Source organism: Vidua macroura, chromosome 13 (genome assembly GCF_024509145.1).
Source record: "Vidua macroura isolate BioBank_ID:100142 chromosome 13, ASM2450914v1, whole genome shotgun sequence".
Classification (NCBI taxonomy): Eukaryota; Metazoa; Chordata; class Aves; order Passeriformes; family Viduidae; genus Vidua; species Vidua macroura.
The window spans coordinates 16,447,932-16,473,145 of NC_071583.1; the positions used below are offsets into that span (position 1 = coordinate 16,447,932).

General features: G+C 43.8%; 1 protein-coding gene across 2 annotated transcripts in view; it reads left to right on the top strand.

Annotated features, from left to right (window-relative positions):
- The window catches only part of LOC128814176 (high mobility group protein HMGI-C-like), a 50,625-nt gene that overhangs the window by 1,069 nt on the left and 24,342 nt on the right, over positions 1 to 25,214 (top strand). The gene's annotated exons all lie outside the window — the stretch shown is intronic.

Genomic DNA, 25,214 nt, shown 5'->3' on the forward strand with positions numbered 1-25,214 from the left:
AATATAGGGTGTTCCTCAAGTTGTATTACAGCTGCAAAATCTGTTTCCTGAAATATTAGGCATGCCAGCTGGTTTGGATGTAAATAATAAGCATGTCCATTTTTAGCTTTTTAGAGGCACAGGAAAGCCATTTATTCCAGTGCCATCTTGAACCTTCACTCTCTGGGGGTAACTGTTGGGTGTTTCTGTGCCCTGGAAATTTGATTTATCTGAAAACAAGTTTCCTTTCCTCCACTTTGGGCTATTCTCTCAAGAGAGGTTAAGCTGTGCTTCAGGCAGCAATGAGCCCTGAGAACAGAAGACAATTTATTGAGCGTTTCATAGCAATATTAATCTGGAGCAGGTGTTTGCGTCAAAACATTATAAGCCAGGTCTCCTAAAATCAAGGTGCTGACTTAAATTCTGTGATATTTACTAACATATACACTCAGAGACATCATTCAGTTTCTTTAGTGTCTTACAAAGGATGTAAGTGACGTACAACTGTCTGGTTTTTTCATAGTTTCCTTTTCAATGTAGTTATTCTAGCCATTTTATTTAAAATTAAATTACTGTTTAATTATGTAATCCAGACACTGGAGCTTTAGTGAAAGGGTCAGGTATGGTTATATCCTATATAAAATAGGTGAGATTTGACAGAGCTATTTTAGGGATTTGCCTGGGTTGTTTTCTCAGGCTCCTTTCCTCCCCAGTGAATTTATTGTAATTAAGAGCTAGTGCTGTGGGTGCTCTGTAGGATTGGTATCAGTGTTTAGCTGTACCCTAAAAATAAACATGTGCAGAAATTTATTATTCTGACCAGCAGGGGGTTTGATCTGGGAGAGAGAGCAGACTTTTGGGGACAGCAGATGAACTGTGTTTTAATAGGGTTGGTTTTTGCTCAGGCTCTGTAGTTACAGGTCTGGAGGCCACTGTCATAAGCAATATCCTCTCTCATGCTCCAGCGGGATGGGATTTTATGCAAGAAACACTGCCATTCTTGACAAGCAAAGGAAACTGTTCTTGCCCCATTGCAGATGGGCCTACATATAAAGGACCTACAGCAAGAAAAGGCATGAGCATGCAAGTGAAAAGATAATTTTTTTCATTCTGCATGCAAGACCTACAGCTCTCAGGAACATGAGTTAATTGCAGAGCGGTCAAGAAATGAAGCAGATATGGAAATGTATAGTACTGTACAATCTGTAGTCTTCTCACTTCATCCACCCCCTTCCCTCAAGTCTGAGCACTGATCACAGCAAAGTACTGCATTTTTTTTTTCCCTCTTTGCTGATCCTGTCAAACCTGCATGTCCCAAACCCCGTGTGTATAGCACAGCACCCTCTGGAGCTGCTGAAGGGCATCAGTGCTCACAGTCACAGGGCACACTCAGCAGCATCCTCACTGTGAGCTCTGCTACACAGGATCAAGAGACAAAAGTAAAAACTCAGGGGAGGAAAAGCATTGGGTTTATTTTAGTATTATGGTGCTGGTATGGTTGTGAGTGTTTCTTGGAATATGTACACGTTACAAGATGTGTTCTTTATGAATTTTTTATTGATCTTGCCTCAGTGACTGTGATTAATAGTATTTTCCTCCAAAAATGTCAGCTCTGCCAATAAATCTGATTTTTTTCCCTGTCCATGCTTCTGTTCCTTCAATCCCTGGGGAGGATTAATATGAGAGGAAGCTGAAGCTGAGGGGGAATGTTCTCAAGGACCACACCATCACCATATGTGACTCCATTAACCCAATCAAATTCCTTTATTATTACCTCTTAACTGCAGTGGCATTTTGCATCTGCTTAGTGGGGGCATCTGTGTTAGATCTGTGTATGGATGATGGGAAAGGGTTTCTTATTTCAAAGAATTCAGTGCCTAATGAGCTGTACACAGGGATTGTATCAAACTATATTCAAAGATTATTAGGACTACAGTGCTTGGAGACTGAAGTATTTTACAGCTTTTAGAGGAATATATAAATGCCATGTTTGTTTCAGAAGGACTCTGCCAGATTTCATCTCTTGGGCAGAGAGGCAATTACTTCCTAATCACTAATCAAACAAAAGGTGATGCAATAGCAATATATCACCTCCTGCCTACAGCTTGCCCCTCCTAATTTGTGTGCTGAAATGTAGTCTCTGCTGGTCTATCCCTTCATATTAAAGCTAGAGGGAATCTGCAGTTCAGCAGTGGGTTTTAACTCAAAGAAGATTATTCATCAGAACTGGAAGACTTGTTTTCCAGTCACTTGCCAAAATTAGGAAAAGCTGTTTTTTTAAGTGCAAGCTCAGAGCTGTACAGTGTTTAGTTGACTACCTTCTTTATGGAGCTCAAGGGAAACTGAGGTACCTAAATGTCTTTGTGGGCTGTCCTAAACACCGCTGGAGAGGAAGAATAAGCAATGTGTGTTACTGCTCTGCCTGTGAGTCTGCAGCTAAACCACTATTAAGGCTGAATGCTGTGAAGGGTTAGGCTGTTTCTGGAGTGAGAAATTCTCCAAGCAATGGGTGGGATACCAGGAAAGGGGAACCAGCTGTTATCAAATAAAATTATTTCCCTTGAATTTCTCCCTTGGATTAGGAAAAACTTCAAGGAACAAGGCAATTTGGCATTTTTTTTCCTCGGTAGCTGAGAGAATTTCTGCGATATCCATTGAGAGAACCAATCAATAAGTAAATTGATTGAAGATGAAATTGAATGCTTTTTGCTTTTGCACCTCAGAAAATGAGACTGTTGCATGGCTGCATTTGCCTGCTGTGGACACAGTCACTGGTGTCTGCCAGCAAGTTGGCAGTGCTGGATGTGTTCCTGTCTTTGAGAGGGGAATATCTGTATCTGTGGCTCCGTGCATGCTGCTCGTGTACAGCTGTTCTGGCCCTGCTCTGCCTGTGGGCATCAGCCAGCAATCCTGAGGTGCTGAGGTCAGAATTAACAATCTGCATCAGAGCCTCTGCCCTCAGCAGGGATTTTTCTCATTAACTGATGCTGAAGTTCTGTTTCCTAATAAGTTTGCATGTGGTTGTGTGGAGTCTCCATAAATGACTGTGTGTATCCCCAAAGGATGTATATGTGGTGTTTTTCAGTAGGTGTGTAAAACTATGCTGCCAATTTTGCACAAATATATTTACTTTAGATACATCTTCTGCGACTGAAGAGGCAAATTGGAAATATTTGTGTAATAATTACTCATGGAGGGCCAGCATCTGAACATGTCGGAAATTAATTTGGTGGAATGTGTATGTGATTAGTCTGGATGCTGATGCTATCTTGATGAGTACTTTCATTTTTACAGATTTCTTTTTCATGAGGAATATACAACACTGTGATGTGGAGTTAATGAAGGTTGGGTTTTATTTTGGAGGACATATATATAATTGCAGGGAAATAAAACATCTGTGCAATGTATATTGCATATCTGTATCTGTCCTTAATTGTTACAGTTTTTATCTTTGCATTTTCAGAGCTGGAGACTGTGGAGTGTTATTGAATCTTTATTGCTTCTGAGATCCTAGATTGATATTTGGAAATAGTGAGCTGTATAACACCTCTGAACTGATTCTTCTTTCTGTGCAATGCAGCTTTAAATTTCTAAAGAGTCAAAGCTGCATCTTAAAATAAGATGCGGGTGCAGACTCCACTTCCTGGAGCCTTTGCTTTTGTTCTTTCTCGTTTTTAGCTTAAAATAAGTCATTCGGAATAAAAGCCTATTTTTGTTCTTTGTGGGTGGGAAAAAAACTTGACTCCCTCGGTTCTCATCCTGTGCACATCAGCGTGATGTATGTACACCCGGTGTTAGTATCTGGGAGATACCAGATAAAGCCTTCAGTTACTTTGATCTACTAGTCATGTGTTAAAAGTGGGAATAAAAGTTGCTTTCTAAAATACAGAGATTTTGAGATATTTGCAGTATTGTGCTTTTCATCCCTCTGCATTTTATCAATATAGGAAGCTAATGTGGAGGGACCACTTGGACCATTGCATGGAGCAGGAGGCCACCCTTATTGCGGAACGGAGATCTTGTAACACATGAGCATGAAACACAAGGCCTTAGGAGAAGGTGTGCTGTGCCCCCCTTGCTGAGGGGGCAAGTGGAATTTCTGTAGTCCCCAGAAGTTCTATTTAAATTACAGAAACAGAAAATAAAGCTTATGAGGCCATTTCTTCCTTTCCCTCAGTTTCCCAAGGCAGGATTTTTAATACTTAGACCATTTTTGACAGATGACTGTTTAGCCCGTTCAGAAAAATTCAGATGATGGAGAGACTACAACTTCCCAAGGCAATCTATTCCAGTGCTCAACTGTCCCAATCATTATTCACATTTAATCTGTGGAGGATAAAGGCTGACATAGCCTTTCCATACAAAAGGAAAGAACTTTTAGAAAATACAGGATCATTAATTTCAGTGGGCTGTTTCTCCTGTGATGTGTAAGATGGTTCCTTCCCAGCAGACACAGGTGTGGCAGTGCTTAGGTTTATCCAGAGCTGTTTGTGAGCCTGAGGGCTCAGGAACTCACCCCTCCTTATAGTGTGAGACCACAGCATGGGTGCCAATACATTCTTTGTTCTCCCAGAAATTTTGTATAGCTAGAACTTAGGAGTGTGGTCCAATTTTATGGGATTTCTGGACATGTGCAGGACCATACGCATTTACATGTGAGACCCCTGAGGAGAGCAGGACTGCAGCTGCAGGGGTATTTAACACCCACGTGTAATGTATGCAGGGAGGGCAGGGAGAAGAAGAGAGGAAGGATATTAAAAACATAAGGAAGGGTTGGCAGAGATGCACAGGAAGGGGTTTAGAGTCCTGGTGGCTGTGTGCTGTTGTCAGAATAGAAATGCAGAAGCTCAGTACAATCTGTGTTTGTGTCAGTTTCCCAGTGCAGAAGTGCTGCGATGCAAATTGGTTGTGCTGCTCTGTAAGCTGTCACACAGGGTGTGTTTGAGCCATGAGTTAGAATTCTGCTACATTTGGGTAGGATGCTGGGGGAATGGTCCAACCAGGTTGATCAGGACCAGCAGCTGATAAGCTTGTTCTGCAGGGCAGAAAGTGTCACTTACTTTGTGCTGTACCTGATCCAAGCTCTGTGCTGCCACCAAACGAACTGTAAGAGGAATTACATTATTTTTTTCTAGTGGAATGCATGCTCACAGGGAAATCTGCAGGTGTAGGAAGGTGTGCTGTTAAGGTTTGTACTGTCACAGCTGGGGCGTGGCCAGAGCTCTTGACACAGCTTGGATGAAAAAAGAACTTGCTATGCTGCCTTGCTCTTAAGGTAGCTGGATGTCTCAAACAACAGTTAAGTGTCTTTGGTGGACAGTGGCCACCTGGATTTATTCAGATGCTGGGCTAGAGTGAATAGCTGTCTTGCACTGTTTAGCAAGCTGTTACTTGGAGATTTGGACTCTTAAGCAGACAAAGACACCTGAGACAGTGGATCCTTGGATATGTACACTGGCTGTAATTTTTTTCCCCCTAGATGCACACGGGGTAGCTCAGGTGTCCCCACTGTGTGCCTAGTGTCTGTCCCAAACCAGCCTCTCTTAGGTGGCCTGAGAGCTCTCCTTAGCCAGCACCTTTGGTTTTCTTGGTGGAGGAACAATGTATGTGAACATTCAGACCTCCTGCCCCTGCTGTAGCTCATGCAGGGGGGACACTGAGTTGGGAGCAACCCAGGGCTGTGTTCCAGCACAGTCTCTGACAGGGAGCTGGTTTGTTAATGGTTTCCTGGCATCTTGGACTAGCAAGCTGTTCTCAGCTTTCAAAACTTTATTGTCAAAATTTTAACTGATGACTGTTAAATTTCACTGTTGCATTTGATTTGGAACTGCTGCAAATTAAATTTGACTTCATGAACCACTCTTTACAATGCTGTCTGCTGGAAGGGTTCCGAGAGCACCACCCGAGCCAATCTCTGGGTCAGGTTGCCTTCCCTGAGCTCTCTTTGTGGCTGAAGCAGATAAAATTTTCCCTTGGTTCTCATTCTGTCAGGTGTTTAAGAGCATCCATAATATTTTAATTAAAATGGCAAAATTGAGTAAATCTAATAGCTAGCTCTAGGTTATACAAATACCTTAGACCTGAGAGTGTTTTTAGGTACAGAAGGGTTAACTGCACAGAGTTTCATACTTGAATGGAAAAAGAATGACACCTTTTTGTTATCAGCCGTTTTGGTGCTGTCTTTTTTAATCATTTCAGGCTTTGAACTCCTGCTCTGAAAGAAAGTCTGTCTCTTCATCTTCAGCAGCTGCCAGGTCTGGAGGTCTAATCAATGCAGGTTATTGATAGCAAATCAATTAATGCAGACAAAAGATCAAAATTAAGGGGCTTTCACTAAATTAATAAGTGATTCCAAATCTTTTAACAGAGTGCCTGAGATAAGGGCAGCTCAGTCTTCTGGGACAGCAGCCTCTACTCCTGTTTCCAAAGACAATCAGCTGGAAAGAGCGAGCTGTGCTTTTTACATCTTTTTCCCCCATTTAAATAACCCGTTTTGTTCAATAAGAAGTGCTTAAAATCTGAGTCCAGCAAGGTTGCCAGGAAGCAGGTCCTAACTGAAAAGAGTAGATTTATCTGCAGAAGGGTGTGATGGTCTCATTCAGTTGATTGAGGGAGGACCAATTATTTCAAAAGCCAAATTTATGTAAGATCCCAGCCAACACCAGAGTTAAAGTTTGTTTCCATAGCAGATATATCTGAAATTGATCTAGAAGTGCCCACAGAATCAGCTAGGTGCAGAATAACTACAATAATGTGGAGCTCTTGCCAGACCCAGCCCTTCTGCCCTGTGGCAGGCCCTCTTCGAAGAAGGTGGGCAAGGCTCAATCCAAACTTCTTGCAGTCGGTGGTCCTACACAGTTTCCTGCCAGGAATGTCAGATGCTTGACACTGTGGGGCTGGGATTTACTACTGCCAGTACATCCCAGCCTCATCAGCCTCTCCCAGCAGACTGGTTGGAGGCCTGGAAGCTGGGAGCTCCCTACCAGTTAGAGCAGCTTTTCCACCCTTCCTTCTGCTTTAACCAAGGGAAACAAATGAACTGTGCCATGCAGGAAGAAGAGAGCATCTCTTATAGTTTCCACGTGTGTATAGTGCTGCCTGCTATTTCTGCCTGTTTTCCTGCTTAATAACAAGGACAATTCTTTGAAATGCCAGAAACTCTCCTGCTGTGACAGTAATTAACAGGGGTGGAGATGGGGCTGGGAAGCAGCTTACAGAAGCACAAATGCAGTGTGTAGCTCCCTGAGGATGAAGAGTGGCTCAGTTCCCTCTGTGAGTCTCACTTGCAGTGTGGTGGAAACACTGTCTCCCTGTTTAGGCCTGTCTTTGTTTAGTCAGGTCCTTGTGCCATTGGTGCTTGGCACTGCCCAGAGGGGCTGCGTGCTGTTCCCAGGTGCTGAGCAGGCTCTGGGGGCTGAATTATGGTGCCCTGCTGCCACTTTCCAGAGGTCTGCCTTTCTCTGTGCACTTGATCCTATGATGTCAGGGAAAATTCTGAATTAAATTCTTGTAGTTTTTGGTTGTAAGCCTAATTGCAAGCCATTATGTGTTAATACTTTTTATGTGCTGTGGGAAAGATTTCTCTGAAATGGCTGCAGCTTCCAAAACTTCTGACTAGAAGCTTATGCCAGAAGTGCTAATATTTGGTGAATAGATGGAGATTTACAAATTGAGCCCTTGTCATGGCCATGTCTGTGACAGCAGAATTGTACCTGAATGCCAAGCTTTACTGGGTCAAATTTCATGTAATCAAAGGTTCATCTTTGCTTCTGCTACTTTGTCTACTGAGCTCTGCCTGGCTCATTGCCTGTTCTGTTGCTGGCACTCAAATCCAGTGTGATACCTTCATCTGCTTTCCTTTGGACTTAAAACAGCAACACAGCTGATGTTTGTTGGTCTAATCCACTGGTGATGATCTGCCCCCATCACAGAGTTGTGGAGCTGGAGATGTGGCGTGGAGCAGTGGATGTTGTAGTTGGCATTGCAGCCCAAAGTTTGGGTCACATCTGAGAGAAGGACTAAGTGAGCTTCCAACCCTAGATCGGACAGATGAACTGTAACGCTGGGAAGTGGCTCTCTGAGGGGGCAGTGCTGCTGTTCTTTTGTTTCTGTGCTGCTGGGAATGATTCTGCTATACTGTCTTGCTTCTTTCAGGCAGGGTTTGCAGCCCTCAGATGTGCAATCCTTTCTTCCACTGCTTTCAGTTTCCTCCTACAAACGCCTGCGCTGACTGCAGTTCTCTGCAGCCACATGTCTCAGTAACTGCTTAACCTAGAAATTCGTTGCTAAAAAGATCTGACATCATAACACCCTGGAAAAAGACTTCTAACTGCCCTTCCCCCTCCCTGGTCCTTCTCTTTTCTTTTCCCAGAATATATGAAAATATATGAAAAACTACTAAATCAAAATCTATTTGATTTTTGTACTCCCTTGATAACTGGGCAGCTGATCCCTATCACCGAGCTAAGGCTTATCTGCTGCCTCCAGCCTCCCTGCTGCAGCACTCGGTTCCTGCGGGGACAGCGCTGGGTTATAAAGTGAGGCTGATATCGTGGTCAGGGCCTTTTGCTTTCTCACTGTGGCCATTGCTGGTGATACGTTCCCAAGCAAGTGGCTTGGATTTCTGGGAGGACTAGAAGGAAGGACTGGGCCTGTGGGATTTAGAGGTTCAGAGATATATTTTTAATCCCCTTATTACTTTTTTTAAGTTGTGAAGTGATGTCAGGGAAGGTGCAGGGTCAATAGCATAGGCTAGGGCCAAGGTAATGGGTTGGTGGTTTTGCTTTAGCTCTTGAATTTTGCAGGTGAGATCTTGGCCTTGTTAGGCAAGCACTGACCTACATGTGTGTTCTTCATTTCAGCCTGCTCTGGAAACAGTTGTAGTAGAAGAAAAAACTGCCAACTGCTGTGCTTGGTATATTACTGCTAATTTGAACTGTAATTGTAATTTTTCTGTAACTTTTCAATGAGTTTACCAGAGTGCTGAAGAGGCTGTAGATCCATATCTGCACAGCTGGGTGTAGGTAGCTCACTCCCAGCTACATAACACTAGTAGGATGTGGGAATAAAGGCATTCCTACCCCATCCCTTCTGGCTCAGTCATGTCCTAACTGCAGTGATTCAGCTCTCTGGAGCCACTGGAGAGGCTGCAGTCATGTTAGCACCTTTTAATAAGCAAGATGAGGAAGCAGGGACTGCCACAGCTACCACCATGCTGGTATTATTTAACTTGCTCAGCCATCATGTATAATTAGAGTTCTGTTACTCTCATTGGGCACTAGTTTGAGGTGAGAGAGAACAGAGTTTAATTATCTTTCTTCCCTGGAATTGAGGAGTCCGGGCAGCACACACAGCTTTTTTGACAGTTTGGTTCAAGATTAGTTGGCAGTGCAGATGAAACTGCATTTTGCAGTCCCAAGAAGAGTGGTGCAGAGTAATTCCTGCAATGGGTGGTGTAAGAAAAACTCTAAGGGGAGTGAGGCAGCTGATGAGACTCAGTCAAGTGACAGAGATCAGCTGCAAGAAATACAAAAATAAAAAGGTGAGATAATAATTATAAGAGCTGCTCTGGAAGGCCTTCCCTCTACATGCTTATTCCCAGCAGAAGTCACTGGCCTATATATCCTGTCCCTGCTTTGGCAGCAGCCACTTGTGTTGTAGAGGGCAAAATAGAGGCTCCCCAGCCATCCTGCCCCTCAGCTCTCCTGGTCAGCTGCTGCTTTGATGACGTACAGAGCCATCCCACACCTCTTTCATCTGCAGTGATGTTTTGAAAACCAGCACAGCTAGGCTGGCAATTTGTGTGTGGCTCTACTACTTACAGGGGAACGTGATGCAGACACTTAACTCCTCCCTTTTCAGTTTCTCCCTCTTCAGACCTCTAAGTGTGTTGATACTCTCCCCTTTTTGCCAACAAAACCTCCTGGTGCTGGATACACAGGCACTGGCAAGCTACCCCAGTTTGGTTACAGGAACATTGACTGATCCTCTCCTTGCTGGGTTGTACACATGAGCAGATCTGTGCAGTTCACAAGTCAGCTCATTTCAAAACTCTTACTTGTGTCTAATAACTAATAAAAATGAAATAGTGTAAGAGCAAGTTGAGTACTCCCAGACTGGCTGCTTGCTGTATCGGGGTGTTCTCTGTGAACTTACACAGCTGAGTTATAAAACCTTCAGCTGGGCTGATAAATATTATTTGGCAGTGCTCCCAAGCACTTGCATTGACCACTGGGATAAATGTAGGATTTTCTTGCTTTCAAGTGGGTAAAACTCTTCCAGTTGGTGGCTTTTGCAACAGCCTAAAGCAAGCCAAAGTCCCAATGTCCTGTAGAGCTCCATGGCTTGCTGTGATGCTGACACTTTGGACATCCAGCAGGATCAGCTGGGTTGTCTGAAGCATTTTCTGCTACTGAGTGGGTTACAGGCCCCTTCTTTGCACCCAGGTCTTAGACAAGGAGGGATTGTGGTAACATTCAGATAAACCCTGGCAGTTTAATGGTTTGAAACAAATTCAGGACTTTAGGTGTTTGCAACAGTGCTGCACTGAGGAAAAAAAAAAAAGCTTCCTATGTAGGTAGTACTTTTCTATAGTCTAGACAGATTATTTTACACTCCAAGGCTGTATAATTGTATGTGGTTAAGATACCAGAGCTCAGCTCTGGCATGGGCACTGTTATCCTCACTGAGCAGAGTAGTGCCTTTGTTTAAACCACTGAAATTAAAACCTACTGCCTTCCCAGTGATTTAAACCAAAATGCCTTGTTCTGCATTGGATTTGAATTAAAAGGGCATGCTGCCACAACCCAGTGGACACAGTAATTTGCCAAGCCAAGGAAACTTCAGTTTGCAATCACATGGCCATACCATGCTTCTCCTGTGGTTGAATTAAAGTGACTTGATCACAGCTGCACAAACACTTGAGTTTTAAAAAGACTTTGAAAATGCATGTGCAGGTATTTGTCTGCACCTATCAGACCTCTGCATTCAAGTGCAGGAAGTGGATATACAGACACGTTGGCTTCCCGTCCACAAAACAACCTGTGCCCATTCCAGTGCCATCTCTGTACCAGGAAGGTGCCTTGGATTTGTGTTCCCTACCAGTGGATTTCTGCAGCAAGACTAGGAATGTCAGCCAGGAATTCCTGGCATTCATTTCTGTCTGATATTGCTGATGGGTAAAGTGTTATGGTGGTGACAATGGGCATCTTTTTCCCTGTAAGAAATGTTATGTATCTGCCTGTTTCACCCAGTGTCTTCTGGGTCAAGTGTAGAGACCACTCAAAATCCAGAGACCACCATGTGGAATTACACTTCTGCAGGGCTTTCTGTGTTACAACTGTGATTTAACTTGCCCTTTGTTCTATGTCTCCCTTCACAACTGGCATAGACATCCTTGTTTTCACTATCCTAAAGCTTGTGGAGAGCTGAGGCAGTCTTGTAGCCTGCAATGAAAGGTCTGAAGTTCCACCTGTATTTGGGTGGAGCTAACAGAAGTAAGTCCTTGCTGGGTGTTTGCTTTTACATCAGAAATGGCAACAGTAAACTCTCCTGAGACTGTCCTGCAAGCGTTCCCTGGTGGACAAAGGGTCAGCTGGTGGTGGAAGTCCCAGGTCTCATGGTGTGGCTTTTTTCTGCAAAATGTAGCTAGACTCCAAATCTGGAATAGAAATACAACTCATTAGATTGTCCTGCTCCTGGAAAGAGAAAACAAGGTCTAACAATCATGTTACAGAACTCAGATGCATTCCACTATCATTTGCTGTTGTGGATACCCCAAACAGTGTTGCCTTCCCATTAAGGCAATGAACTGAAGTCTGTGAGAGGCAGTAAAATGACTTCAGGACTGTTGGAATTTCTGTAGCGTGGCAGCAAGTCATTGTAGAGCAGTTGACAGAAGTAAAACCATTTGTCCTTACAGTGTGGAAGCATCGAGTGTGTCCAACCAAAATGCAAGCTCTCTTCAAATAGATGTGTTGGGTGAAGCTAGGAGGGGGAAGGATGGCACAGGGACAGTGACAGAGCTAAGAGGAGACCAGCCTTGCTGGCCACTGCCTGTTAGAGCCCCGTTCAGGGAGAGGTACAGTTTTGGCAATAAATGTTTAGTGTGCAGGTGGGCATTATTTTATATCTAGTGTAATTTGAAAGCAGTCAGGATCTAAAAGCCCTCAAGAGCAGTGATACTGAGCAATTGGCGCTGCTGCCAGCATTGATAGAAACACAGATTTGAGCTGGCAGAAGCGCAAGACTGTGCTTTAAAAAATATGTTTGACATAGGAAAATGAAGACTTTGTCCTACTGGATCAGGTAAGAACTCATCAGGAAACACTGGACACAGATGATTGCTACTGTATTGTTCCTGGATACCAGCACTGTCTGTAAGAGAAGTGGTTCTTATTTTTGCTTGTTTAGCAGCTCTCAGTTTTGCTTGCAGGAAAATAAAATAAACAAGATTCCTTCTCCAACCCAGGCAGTAAGCTATTCCATGTACATCTGTCAAAAAACACTGCTGTAGCCCAGAAACCCTGGGCTTGCACAGGGGCTTGCACAGGGTTTCTGTTTCTTAGGCCATGAAGAATGTTGCTGAAATTCTCAGCACTGAAAGCTCTTTGGTTTCATTGGTAGCAGAGTGTGGCAGGGGACAGTCTCCTCTATTCCCTGCCGAGGGGAGGGAGCTGTTTGCAGGTGGGCAGGAGATGGTACTGGTGCAATTAAAAAAATAATAAAAGTAGGGACAAAATTACTCCCCTGCATATGAGTATTTTATAGTGCCTGAGATGAACAAGAACATGGGTACTCTTAGGGCTTTGAGACACAAGGAACTCATCATTATCCATTCTGCTTTTCTATGCATTAAGGATTTTAAAAATACCACTTCCCTCCTCTTCCCACTCCTTGCAGAAACAGCGTCCCTTTATTTCTTGTAGAATACATACATACAATTCTTTTTGCGAACTGCACAATCTCTTTCACCTTACTAAATTGAGATTCAAAATTTTAGCCTGACTTCCCTGAAGAGGTGGTGATGCTCAGTGAAAGGCAGTTTATTCCATCTGATGACTTATTATCATCGCTTGCTTTCCTCCTTTGTCTCTAAGTGGTTGTTAATTGGTGCACCCATACATCCCTAGTTAGCATGAAAACTCGAAGTCTCTGTTTAGCAGCACAGGCCTTGCTAAGACTGTGCTTTTAGGCTGCATTTAGAAGAACTGGACACATTGTTGGTTTTCTGTCCAGACCAGCTTGATATTTATGTTCTTTATAGCTCGAATAAAGGCAAAAAATGTATAGTATGTGTGCTTGGAACAGCTCTGCAGGGACATCCAGGAGAGGAGGAGAATATTGGGGTGAAAATTAAAGACCCTAATGTAGACCAGCACAATTTTGGGTGTAGACTCCAGTTCAGACAGGGAAAGAGAAGGGAGTTGAAGCCTGGGAGAGGTGATGCTGTATTTCTGATCTGGATTAAGACATCCAGAACATTGCTGTTTTCTTTTCATGGTACCTGTGCTCTTCTCTGCCTCCTTCAGTATGATCAGCTACTCAGATGGGGTTACTCTGTGTGCATGTGTGTAAATAACAATACCTTCCTTCCAGTGTTAAGAAACAAAAGCAAGTTACTCTGTGGTAGGAGTGATGGATTCCAGAGTGCAGGACTGCGGCTCAGTAGAGCCCAGTGAAGTAAAACCCTCCCCTTCTTCTTGGGGGGAAAGCTGAGCAACGGCAATGGGATGACTTGACTAAGACAATGTGTGACAGAATTAGGAACAGGAATCAGGAATTTAGTACTTAAGACTTTGGCTTTCTGACAAGATCATCTGCCTGTCATCAACAGAATGGAAACATATGAGTTGTGGCTTTGTCTTTAGGAAGAAGAGATTAAATCCAAGTGGGTTATTTCAGTTTGGCCTGAAAGGCTCAGTGGCAGGTGCGAACTTTCTGCTTCCTGTCATCCAGCTCTTAATTGCAAAACGTCTTTGCTGTTTGGTGTAGCATTCTGAATTGCCAGGATGTTTTGCTACAGCAAGATGACACAAGCATTGCTCTGTTGCTGTCTGGTACCAGCTTTGCTTGTAGGCAGGAAATGGAGCACTGACTCCATGGTATTACTGCCAACAAGGTGTCCTGGAGCACAGGGCTGCCAGAGTGAGATGCCCACTCGTGTCTGTCCCTGCTGGCTGCTCAGGATCCCTCTCTGTTTCTAAGCTGGAGTGCAGCAGTGAGGCTGGGTCAGCTCCACATGAGTCAGGTTTTAGCACTGAGGCAGCTTGTTTTAAAGTAAAGGGAGGTACCACAACCAGCAGCAAGAGTCCTGACTCCATGCCCTACTCCAGTGTAAGCTGGTGAAACTTTTTGTGGCTTCAGGAAAGCTTTGGACTGGTTGGCCTCAGGGGTCTGCCAGGATGCTGCTCTTGCTGTAGGCATGTGGCTACAAAGGAAGGGGGGGAGAGAAGTAGTGATAGAATGAGTGAGAAGAAAGGATCAGGAATAGAAATTGAATCCAGCTCTATATTCTACATGGGAAAATTAACATTTCTTTTAAGCCAGCAAGATGGCAGAGCCTGGCTGCATAGAGATAAGTGTGTACAGCAGCTGCCCAGTGGGGTTTTACAGGTTGGCAGTGTTTGTTTGGCATGATGCATTTAACAATTTCATTGCCAAATTTTCTCAGTGATGTGACATAAGGTGAAAAAATCTGCAACAGGAAGGTGATGTGTATGTGCTGAATCCTACAAGAAATAGCTTCTCCACTCTGTGGCCTAATGAATGTCTGGGTGAAAGAAGAGGTGAAGCAAGCATGTGTGAAGGACAGGGAGCTCACATCACCTCAGTCTGGTGAAGTGATAAGGGGTTTAATGAGGATACCCTGACAACAGACTCTGTGGTGCTGCCTGTTCAGGCAGACCAATGCTGTCCTGAGGTGGCTGCTCAAGAGTTTGTATGTCTTAATGAGACCCACCCCATTGTTTTCAGTGAAGCCAGCTTGGCTGTTCCTGCCTTCTTGGCTATTTGTCACCACACAGTAACTGGAACACCAGTATGGTATAGCTTAAAGCAAACTTTTTCTTCTATGGGGAAAAGGAAGAATTGTTCTTGCTGGTATCTGTAACACCTGGGAAAAAGGGGTTTTGTCTTGAACCTCAGGTGGTTCTGAATTTCTGCACAGAGATGGGAATGAGGAACTAGAGGGTAGATCCAACAGGATTAAGGTTCATGTTTGAGCCCTGTTTCACTACCCCATCTCATGCTCTGAATTTGGCTTGGGAAATGAGGACAGCTGAGATGACTGGCTAAGAGAGACCCAGTCTGGTAAGAGAATGCTAAAAATTTGACTCAATGTAGCTAGCAATAAAAAAAGTCTGATAGGTCTGTGAAAGCTGTCTACTAATGAATCCTAGGAGAAGACTGGGGAAGGGCTGCCTCATTTAAGCTGAAGGGAAATGTGAGCATAAGAATGTACAATCTAGTCCTCAACAAATGGAGACTGCAAAGAACAAAAATGCTTCCAATCATCAGAGTGAGGTTGTGAAGCATCTTTCCCATAGGAACAGGGAAGAGAAAAAACAAATTGTCTAGGACATTGCTGATGTATCACAGGGCATGAGTGCCAGCAGTAGCACAGACTGGACTTGAAAACACAGAACTCCCCTTCTGAGCCACACCCCAGATCCTATGCTTTTTAATTTTTCATGCTGAGCTCCCAGCCTGGTGAAAAGTGGTGAGAAATAAACATTGCAGCTACATTCAGGTCCTTCACAAAGAAGCAGAACGAGACCACTTTGAGCATGTTGTCAACAAAATCCAAGAATTTAGCACAGAAGCTTTGAAAAGGAAGAAAGGTTTAATAATAATCTGTATTTAAACCTGTTTTATCACCACTGTCTTGCTGTGTAAGGAAATTTCAAGATGAACTATCTGCTCTAAGTACAAATAAGTATATTTTGCATGTACTTTTTTTACAGAACTGCAGGGCAATATTGACAAGCTGAAGTTAGTCTGGGCAGAGGAAATGAACCATCAAATCTCAGCAGAGAGTATGAAGACTATAATGCTGACTGCTGAGAGCAGTACAAGATCCCTCTTGAGTACCAGGGGAGAATGATGATGAGATATTTTCACAGGGTAGATATGCAAAAGAAAACAGTGCACAGTGAAACACTGGCAGGAATACTTTGGTATCAGGAATCATCTTCATGTCTTCTGGGAATCTCCTAAGTTAAATAGCTGATGCTTTAGAAAATTATTTCAGGGATGTATCCCCCAAGTTTTTTATTAACATGCTGTTAGGAGAATGTTCTGATTCTCTGCAGTTAAACAAAAATAAGTAACTGGTTAGCATTGTGTGACTGAAGCCAGAAGCTGTATTAAATTACTGTATGTGCAGAGACAGACACCATGCAGAAAAAATTGGCCAAAGTAAGGTAACTATGAAGAATGGAGTGACTTGCTGCTTCTAACAGATTAGCAGCCAAACTATTTAAAAAAGGAAAAGACCAAATGGCAAGTTTTGCTTTGACATTTTTAATAGCAGTACTTTTTCTCAGCATCTATTCCATATCAATCTTCTGACTTTTCTTTCAAATTGTTGCCAATAGTCTTTGCATGTGAAAATGTCTTGTATGGTCAACAACGTGTTGCTCTTTAACAATGGGTACCATGTAAAAGGGACTTGTCAGACTGGTTCTCTCTGGTGCAGTTGTTAGTGCTGAAAATGCTGCATTGTGTTTCTGTAGTTGGCAGTCTGGGTGTTTCCCTGAGTCAAAGGCTCCCCCTGTGTTGCTACTCTGTGCAGAGCTAAAACCAGAGCTCAGCAAAGTCTGACAGTGTTCTTCCATCGCAGGGGCTGCCTGCTTACATGATCACCAATAATCAGCTGCACATTAGCAGCTTGTTTTCTGCTCTCTGGCTTGTTGGAGATGATATATGAAGTATGACGAATAATGTGAGATGTTGTTCTTAAGCGAAGTTAAGCCCACTGTGCTGAGAGCAGCAAAACAGAACTTGTTTTGACAAGGAGCTGAGTTAACATGACACAAAAGCTAAACTCGGGAAAGATGAGGATCTCTGTCAGACCCTGGTGATTTTTTTCTCTTTTTTTTTTTTTTTTTCTGATGTGGGTCATTGTAAAAGTATCTCCCCTGTATTCCTGCCTTCCCAGGGTTTATTTTCTGAGCTGTTACCTTCTCCACAGTCTGAGAGACTCCTTGTTTTTTTGTTTTTTTTCTATTGATCTTTGTTGCGTCCAGCAAAAAGAGGGAAGGTTTGTTTTGAGACTTATGGATCATTACCGTATTGGTAGTTTTGCATCTTCATGTAGTTGTGACATGTCACTGTGAGTTGTTGCCTCCAAGGAGACAGATTCAGCTCGACAGGAGGAAGACAGTGTCATATCTCATGACATGTTTCTCTGCACCATGGGGCATATATGAGGAGTGAGGACCCCAACACAGATGGCTTGAGCCTGCAATCCTTTTGTCTTCTCTCAGGCAAGCATGGGGATTTCAGATGAGCTCCAGGGCATGATCCGACAGGACTTTCTGTTTCTGTAACCATCAAGGGGCAACTGCTACCTCACTAGGTCATTGAACCAGCTCATTCTGGCACAGTCTGAAGGATGGATTGCTTGAGGTCTGGCATTATTCATTCTGGGATGGGTATGAATAAATCCTGTGCTTCAGTCTGTAAACTCTTTGCATAGCAGAGGTTGGAAAGGTGGCGTTGTCCCCGCTCTCCCCTCAATGTTGCATTTGCATTGCCCTGAAGGTGGAAATATTTGAGCTTAAAAGAATCAAGGTGCTGAAGGTGAATGGGCTCTGACAGTCAGTGACAAATAGCATGAATGCTTTTCCATGGATCACCTGGACTGGGAGATCCTGTAGCTACATACTGAGGTTTCTCTGGGCTTGCCCAAGTTCTGTTGCTCAGGGAGGGGTGCATGTGCTCAGGTACATCCCTAGTGTGATGCCAGGAGGTTGACATGGTCTTCACCCAGTAACCAGGGTTACAAACCCAATTGTAAAGTTTCTGTTTCATAGTTTAGATTTATTGAGTTAATACTGCTGTTGGATATTTATTAATTTTTTGTCTATGGGTATTTTCTGCTCGGTTCTCTCCTCTAGGTGATGGCCTTGTAACAGTGATCCATAGGAGCTGATCTCAAAGGACCTTTCTGGTGTTACCAGTAGGCAAAGGTGGCTTGAAAACTTCTCACTTGTAGAATTGTGCTGCCCTTCCTCCCTCAGTACTTGTTCAGCTTTCGCTGGTCACCAGCTGCAGTAACTGAAAATCAGTCTTCCCTGCTGCCATGGGGTTTGGATGACAGTCCAGTTCCCAATGGCCAGGTCACAAATGGTTCTTCTGTCAGTACTGGGAACCCTTCTTCGGGGCTGCACGAGCCAAGGAGGGCCTGTTCCTTGCCACGCCATCCTGACCAGATTGCAGTGAGCTGAGCCAGGAAAGTGCCTCCATCTGTTGCATCTTTTTTCAAACTGCTGGTCCTAAACACAATATTGAGTAAAGTGGTAAATGTTGGTAAAACACTCTGGGATTGTGAGCTGGGAGCAACACTGAGGTTTATTTGAAGCCTGTAGAAGACTTTGACTTTCATAATGCTGGAATTTCTGCTTTCAGTGCAAGTGGCTGCAGAGCTCCCACTGATCTCAGCTGGGCAGGACAGAGCCAGGAAGTGCAACACCTGTCTTGCTGCCTTGCCCAAAGTGGCGCCAACAGCCCGGTTCTGGCAGGTAGATGGAGGACTCCCATAATATGCAGGAAAAAATTTATTAATAAGCTTTATAATTGTTATTGTCGTGACCAGCTGTTTGGATTTGCCTTTGTGTGTCCATGGGCAGGTGTTCTTTTACTTTTCCTCTCCCTCCCCAGCCGAGGAAGCAGAGAGACATGCTTCTCACATCTGCAGAAGCTTTGGGGTTAATGCTGGTTTCTAATGCAGGAGTTGGGGGACTGAGGGCCATGACAGTATTGCTGTAGGCTTTGCATGAGCACATAAATAAGCCTGGATGAAAGAAAACATCTTCACTACAACAGAGATCACACTAGCAACCACTTCTGAATGTCAGAACAGCAGCTAATATTATAATAATTGCTAAAATTACCATAGTATCTTTTCTGAAGATGTAATGGGAGATGATTGTCGGGCAGCAGAGGTGCAATGGACCGGAATCATCTGCAGTGGGTGATTTGTTGAATGGAGCTCTGTGTGGTGAAGAGCTGGATCTGCTCCATGGTTTTCTAAAGGACTGTTGTGCCCATCAGTGGCCAGCTTAATCTTATTGCTGCAGTGTCCACACCAGCTCAATGCTCCATCTATCCAGAAGGCAGGTGATAAGACAGGATGTTCTGGCCAGGGGCTTTGCCCCTGTCAGAATAACTCCAATTGCTCTGGGCATTTTCCAGTAGTACCTGTGTGCAAGAATGCAGGTGCTGAGTTGCATTTCCAACCTTGCTGAGAGCTACTAGCTGCACACTGGAGTTTGACACTGTAATAATAGATTTCTTTTGTCAGATGAAATTAATCTTGGATTATCTGCTTCACCAATCCAAATACAGGCTCCTACATTAGCATCCACTTTCCTTAGGCTTGAATCTTTCAGGAAATAGATGCAAATTGGAAAAACTGCATTAGGTTAACTGAGGTTGTAAATCCCAACCACATCACACATGAGCCTGGGAGGTAGAGAATAGCTTTCAAACTATTTCCCACAAATTGAGAGTGAGTGCATCCCATACATTTTATTAAAGCTGTGGTGAGAAACAGACTTGCCAATACGGTGCCCTTGTGCTTGAAGCAACCACTCCCATTTAGAGAACAAAAAATGCTGTCATCTACCTCCAGCCAGTGGCATCCAGATTAACTTCTGCCCTCTGAATTAACACACAAAACTTTGTAAGGTGTCACTCGGAGATCAGTGTATCTGTCACAAACTTGCTCTGTCAAGATCTCTTCAGGGAATCAGAGGAGCACTTTGCTCTGCCTCTCCTTATCCCTGCCTCCATTGTAGAATATAGCTTTTAATTGCCTGTAAAATTTGGCTGGTTGGTGAATCCACAGGGAGAAGGTGTGAGTGGATGTGCAGTGAGTGGTGTCAACACTGTGCTGCAGCGCAGAAATGTCTGAGCTGCTGAAGAATGCTGAAGAATGGAAGCAGGATTGCCAAGGTGAAAACTCTGGGGCCCTGGACCATTTGGATGTGGAATGACCTGGCATACCTTTCTGGATCAGCTGAGATAGTTTGTCCTTTGCTGTATGGATGTTTAACCCCCTGTACTGCGTCATTGCTGAGTGTCAGACATATCCCAGTTGCCTGAGATTTAATTTCAGGAAATGCTTATGTTTTCTTGCTTAGTTTGGTTGGGGTTTTTTTCCATTTTTGCAGTTCAGATGGCATCCTTTCAACTGAAGCCTTAGAAACTCCAGAACAGTAGTCCAAAAGTGATTTAAAAACATGCTAGGAGTGGAAATGCAATTAAGGTATCTTAACCTCCTTTACTCTGCCCTGCAGCAATGCAAAGGAAAACAATTTGGTTTTAAAGGTTATTGTAATCTAGAGCTTTAAACTCTAACATGCCTTAATCATTACTGAGTGGTTATTGAAGAAGTTTATCTTCATCACAGTCATAAACAATTGCTAAGTAAAACATGCCTTTTACATTTTTATTAGACAAATAGCACAATAATAATGATCATTGTGGCCATTTTGTGAAAAACTAAGGCAAGTATCAGTTAGCAAATGACATAATGTGAAGTCTCAGCTGTTGGTATTAAGTGGAGATAGTCATACCAAGCACAGGTACTGTGTTCCTTACCTTTTTGGCTTCATCTGAAGAAGGAAAATTGCTATATGGTAAGGTTTATTTCAATACAAACAACATGTTTCAGGAGCTCCCACTCCTGCTCTGGTTGATGCTTGCTCCTGGAGACTACTCACACATTTAATGTGAAGACTGACATACATGTTTTTTCTAGCATGAGGGCTGGGCCTGTCTTCTCAAAGCTGCTCTCTTTTAAGCATAGACACGAAGGACCAAGGAAAGGTTTTTGTCAGGTGTGCAGCAGGGCTGATTTGCTTGGCCCACAAGGGGCTGCACCCTGGGTAGCTGTTTCCCCAGCCTGTCCTCACCTGATCTGCCACCAATTTGACAGTATGATTTGTAGGTTGTACAGGACCACACAGGAGCAGAATATACCTCTTAAGTTATCTTAATGAGGTGGAGAAGTTGGAGTGCATGGTTTTTCCTTTTTTGTAAAGATCTTGCAAGACAAAGAAGAACCTGCTGTCTTTTTCTGAGGACAAGGTTTTTAATTTTTGGTTTAGTAAAGTGAAAATTCCTCATAGGACATGAAGGCTTTTATCTCTGTGTGCCTTCACTATAATAGATCCTCCTGTGAGCCAGAGGATGAGGATTTCAAAACCTGTCACTGTTGGTCTTGCCCATTATTTGTGGTGTGAGGAAACCTGAACTCAATTGCACGCTTGGAAATTTTCCACCTTTGTAGGAAGGGAAGGACAGAATCCCATATGGATCTGTGCTGCTGCAAAGCCTTGTGCTGGCTGTGTGTGAGCTGTGGCTGTACACCTGCAGCTCGGCTGTGCTGGGCAGGGGGTTCACTGCACATGGCCCTGCTTTGCAGGTGCAGTTTTGTTAGTGCCTGATCTGACACTTCATTTGGAAAGCATTTGCTGTCCTCTCCTGACAGTGTTCTGTGATCCATATTTTTTTATGGCTGGTATAATCTGAAAATCAAGTACTTTGGCAGTTTTCATAGCTCCATATAGTACACTATATTCATCTGAGCAACTGCCATTTGTCTTTACTCTGTCCAGATCCAATTATTTTAAGTGTCCACAGGTGAAGCATTAGAGACCATGTGTTCTTTCTGTTTAAAAAAAAAAAAGGAAATTCTTTATTTGTCATGGCTGGAGGTTGGAGCTCAGTTCCTGATTATCCAGTGGCATGTGATGTGACAAGTACCTCTCTGTGCCTTGGTTCTCTCCTATGTGCAATAATATTCCAGCATTTCTTCATTTATAACAGGCCAGAAGTCTACACTTTGTCTAAGGTAACCAGAAGAGATTGACATCAGACCTCTGTCATTAGTTTGGTTCCACTGGAGAACAAAAGTTTATTCAGTATTATCTTCATTTTGAAAGTAAGAGCAGTGATACTGGAGTCTTCTGTAGCAGGCATGGTCTTAGTAGGGACAGTTAATGAAAGTGAGGAAAACGGGAACAAATAAATGGTTGGTTTGTTGTTCAGATGATTCACGTTTGTTTCTCAAATGATTCACGTTGGCAACACAACCTGAAGGGATGAAATTAATAAAGTCCAAACTGTCTGTTCTTACACTTGCCATGCAGATGCACAGAGGTAATAATGGTAATGGTGTTACATTGGTATAATTGCAATGTATGTTTGCTTTAAGAGGCTGGCAAAGAGCTCTTGGCTCTAAAGGGTTAGGATGTTCAAGGAATGCAAGAGCAAGATTCCTTTTGCCTGAAGTCGTAGCTGCATGTTCAGCATCTCTCTAATCCTCTTCTCCCTGGACTGTGTTTCTTGACCCACTTTGGGGTTTTGATCCCCAAGTAGAAACCCCAAATCTATTACTTGGCCATAACTGCCTGAGGGGGATACACCACTTAGAAAATCCTGGCACTTCCCTATGGAAACAGGGCAATGTCTGGAGAGAGACACAGGAACTAGACTCTTTGGCATGGGTGTCCCCACCAGGAGTTGCAGCCTGTGCTTGGCTGATAGAAAATTTCTTCTCTCAACAATTTCTGAGCTAGCAGAAGTTATTATCACCTCTTTAGGGGCTATTTGGTGATACTTAGCAAAAAAGCTTGTGGTCTCAGCTGTAGACCAGGTATCAACTGCTGTGTGGGGGTAAATAGCCTACCAGATTTGTCAGTAATTGTCCCCTCAGTCACTGGCAGTCACCTCTCAGCCAGAGAGCTGAACTGAAGCCATGGACACAGAACCATCTCCATGCTCTGAGACATTTGTGCCAGCCCTGCCTGGGAGCTCAGCAGCAGCAAGGTGGACAGCAGGGCTTGGGCTGTGTCCCTGGGTGCCAGCAGAGCCCTCAGCCAAACCCCATTAGGCTGTTGGGATATTCCATAACGGAAGAGGCAGTGGCTTTGCCTGCCTCTGAAGGAGTGAGCAGGACCAGGCAGCTGTTTGACACACCACCACTTCTGCTGGCTGCCTGGGAGGAGACCAGCGAGCCCTGGGTGTGAGCACTGGGCTGGCTGAGGGAGGCACACACTACCTGGAACACACAGGGCCCATTAAGAGTTAATGCCTACAGTTAGAAATGAGCGGCAAGAGTTGGAGGGTTCAGAAGGATGGCAGTGGGTGTGAAACACTCTAACATTCCCATTAATTTGAAATGTCTCCTTTCTGGCCAGAAAGAAGTGCCCAGATTTTTTAGTCAATATTAATTTTACACTTGGCACCACAGGAGAGTGTGAACTGCTGAGTTCACAAAGGGCCCATCTAATAAACAGACAATAGAAAATCAGAAAAGCGAAGAATGAGCTCACTTGCCCGGGCAATGAGAGTATAATAACCATGGGGGCTGCAGAGGGCAATGGAAAATTCTGAGCAGTAATGAGGAGTCACAGCAAGTGCCTGTGCCTGGGCTCGCTGGGCATAGGTAGGAGCCAGGAGAGAAGGTGGGATGGTACAGCATTGTGTGGGGAGAAGGAAGGCTTGGATCAGGAATCAGAGACAGATGAGGAGGAGGATATCACGTCACAGGTGTGCTATAGGAATGGAGGGCCAGATTAAAAAAACAAATTGTTCTCCTGCAAATGAATACCAAGCCTGCTCTCCATCTGATTTCCTTTAGAAGACAGTTTGAAATTTTCTATGGGCTCCCACATGCATGACTGGTGTTTGTCAGCTCCCCTCTGCCCCTCCGTGTTTGATCACCTCTCCTTTAAATGAACCTTTGCCATCTCCTGGTGGCCTGCAGGATAGCAGACATCAGGCTTTAAAAGCCACCCAGGTTAGCCAAGTGAATACTGCAGAAGTAAGAGAGAAACGTAATTCCAAGGAGCCAGATGCTGCTAGCTTTCTGATAAACCCAGAGGAAACTCTCCAGGAACTGGAGATAATTGTAAGGAAAACAGGTTGGTTTGTCAAACATGTTTGTCTGTTTTCTTCAACTTTCAAGCAGTCTGCAAAACTAGGTTCTTTTATTCAATCATGTTGCCTAGCACAAGACTTTCCAAAACCAGAGCTACTTTATTTCAAATTAATCCATAGGCACTTAAAGCATACAGAGCTCCTGGTGCTCCATGCCTTGGCCTCTCCTTTCTTCCTGGGATAGTAGAGTCCAAAGCCGGATAACAGACTGAGGACTTCATTTCCTGCTGTGGCTGAGCCAATGTTTCAAAGTAGATTGATTTTTCTGCAGGATTTTTCTTTTAATTCCCTTCCCTTTTCTTCTTAATGAACACTTTTCATATCTGTAGAATCTGAATTCTACCTCAATTGAAATGGTACCACTGTTATCAAAATTCAAAGCCTGTATCTCAAACCCCAAGCCACTGAAATCCCTGGCAAACCTAGCACCTGGTTAATGAATACATCTTGAGAAGCCCAAATTCTTTATTTTCATTTCTGTCACACAGTTAGTGTTTTTGATCTGCCCGTTAGAGAAGCAAGGTGAAAAGAGTAAGAACTTGCCTGTCTCTGCATTATCTGTCTGTGACAAGGTGCCAGTGGCTGCTGCATCTGATCAGCTGTAATATTCAGGACTGATTTCTGGATAGAAAGCCACTGATTTTGTTTAAGATCAGAAGAGAGAAAACGACTTCCCAGCAGTTGTGATCCTGTCAGTGAGATTAAAAACAATGAAATGCATGGCATGTGAAGTCCTTGGAAAGAGAGGAAATCAAAGCCCTGGTAAAGAAACGGGGGAAACGAAGTGTGGTTAGACAGAGGAATAAGGGGATACAGGTGAAGTGCACGTGTTGGAGAGATGGGGCAAATAGACTCCTTTGGAAGAATGATGAATTCCCAGAGCTTCTGGTGTGAAAAAGGAAAGGCTTGTGGAGAATTCACAAAATACACTAACAGTGAGGACAAGGATGGGAGACAGGGCAGTCTTACAGAGGTGTGGAAGTAGAGTAACTTGATGCAGGGGCCTCCTGCAGCATGAGAGGTCCCTTCTCTCAGGGGTCACAGGGCACCAGCACTGGAGACCT